This window comes from Neurospora crassa, linkage group IV (genome assembly GCF_000182925.2).
Source record: "Neurospora crassa OR74A linkage group IV, whole genome shotgun sequence".
Classification (NCBI taxonomy): domain Eukaryota; kingdom Fungi; phylum Ascomycota; class Sordariomycetes; order Sordariales; family Sordariaceae; genus Neurospora; species Neurospora crassa.
Window position 1 is genome coordinate 5231957 of NC_026504.1, and position 2556 is coordinate 5234512.

A 2556-nucleotide genomic window follows, 5' to 3' on the forward strand; every position below is an offset into this window, starting at 1 on the left:
CAATCTTTAGGCTTCCCTTTAGGTAAAATAATTTTAAAATTCCTATTATTCCATTTTATTTTCCGGCGTATTTCCTTTATAGTATTCTAATTAGTTGTATAATTTATAGTTTTTCTAATAGTATTTTTATTAATTATAAGTTCCTTTGGGGTTTCTTTTAGGTATAGTAAAGGAAGTGTATTTTAATTAATTATATTACAATTTAGTTTTAATTATATACTATTATATAAGAAATATTTTTTAATCTTCTTAATTGGGTAGGAGGTAGTAATATTAATACTATTTAAGGTTTTTAATAAATATTTGTACTTAGAGGCTATCTTCCTAATCCGAAATAGTCTAAGCTAGTAGTAGGTTAATTTTCTTATTAAATTTATATCGATTTGTCGAATATAATTATATACTAGTACTAAATCTCCTACCCGTAGTTTTACGATATTTAGTCTAATCTTTCCTTTATTTACCGAATTGCAATATTCTATAGCTTTCTACCTTATTATAGAAACTCGCTCGGTTGTAAAATTAAATTTGTATTCGCTATTTTAGAATAAATAGGTTCTAATAAATATTAAATCGAGCCGGGCTTTAAATAATTCATTATCCTATATATTACCCTATTGTATAATTCTCTAGGAAAGTAAGTTAAATTCAATTAGCGAAATAGGATTATATCCGTAGCTGAGAAAGAAAGGAGTAAAATTATAATTTCTTCACATTGTAATTTAATTTATAAATAGAATATAAGGTAACTAAGGTTTCTAATTAGATTTTATACTATTAGTAAATTTTATTAGTATTATTATAATTGGAAAATAGCTAGTTTTATTAACCCTATTTGCTTTAGAGTTATAGGGTGAGATCCTAATGAAGGGAATATTATACTTCCTTAATAGCCCTTCGCAATCTTTATAGAATTTAGATCTACTATTAATAACGATTAATAAGGAAAGACTCTATCGATAAATAATTAGTATTTTAATAAAATGAATAATATATTTCGAATTTATTGTAGGGAGAATATCTATTTCAATATAATTAATAAAGTTATTTCGTACTTCAATAATCCTAATTCTTTTACTATCCTTTCCTAGTATATATTAAATATTTAGTGTTTATTTATAGAAAGGTTATAATAACGGATTAGTATATTGGAAAATATTAATAAACTACTTAGGATTTTTTTTTTATTAATTTAAGTAGGATTTAATATAGTACTCTATATAAAAATAAATACCTTTCTACTAATAGAAATTAGTAATACGATAGTAAATTGCTTCTCTTCCTTTATAATTAACTTTATTATAATATTTACGAAAGATAGCGTTGCGATTAGTATTATCGTCTACTAGTCTACGTAGTGCCTAAATAATATTTATAGGGCGTAACTATAAGGCTCCCTTATAGAAGAAAAATTTTAAAATTTTAGTTTTAAAGCGCCGTTATTCTAATTTAATAATTAAATTAGTAAATAATTCTAATATTTAAAGGTACTTAGCAATTAATTAAGAGTTGTAAATCTACTAACCCTTTAAGGGTTCCTAATTTTTCTTCCTTTAATCTAATTTCCCATTCAATTTAATTATATAGATCTATTAATTTATAAAATTATTAATATTTTCTTCGTTAATTTTATACCGCTAATCTATTATTAAAGGAAGTATATAAGAAAAGCTATTAGTAACAATATTCTTCTTACTAGGGATATATTTAATTTTAAAGTTGAATAATCGAATTTAAGTAATCTAATATATAATTATTACTATTAGAATGTTAAATACTATACTATTTAATTAATATATTATAACTTAAGTATTAATCTTAATAATAAAATAAGTACTAAACAAATATCGCTATAACCGTTTTAAAATATAAAGTAATCCTCAAAATTCTTATTTAGTAGTATTATATCTTTTTTCGGCGTTTAATTAAATACTACTTTCAAATCGATATAGGTAGTATTAATTATCGGGGTTAATTTATTCGAGGACTACCCCCTAATTAATTAGTAATATATTTATTATAAGGAATATTTCGCTATAGCGGGCATTATTATAAATAATAGGTATAAAATAAAGAGCTAAGAGAATTTTATATTATAAATATTCTAAAGCGAACTATTTATTTTTAATTTATTACTATCCAGTATTTTTCTTTAATAGAATATATAAGAGCTGAGCGATAGTATTAAAATCCTTAATTTAAATTCGGTAGTATCTAATAATCCTTAAGAAGGCTCTTAATTACTAAAATTCTTTGCCTTTCTACTTAATAAATTTATAATCCTTCTATTAAAGAATTTTAAATACTTTATAGGGTGAAGGCCGTTGACTATCTTCTAAATAGAAGTATCTTACAAATTTAACTTCTAATTAATACTATTTAAATTTTTCAGCTATAATAGTATAGCTATTAAATTCAATATTAACTAAAATTTTATTAATATTAATTAAATAATTAAAGATATACTTACGTATATTAAGTCGAACCTTTAGGCCGTTATAATCTATAGTAGTTAATTTAATATAAATATTATTTAGGTAGGGCTAATATATAATC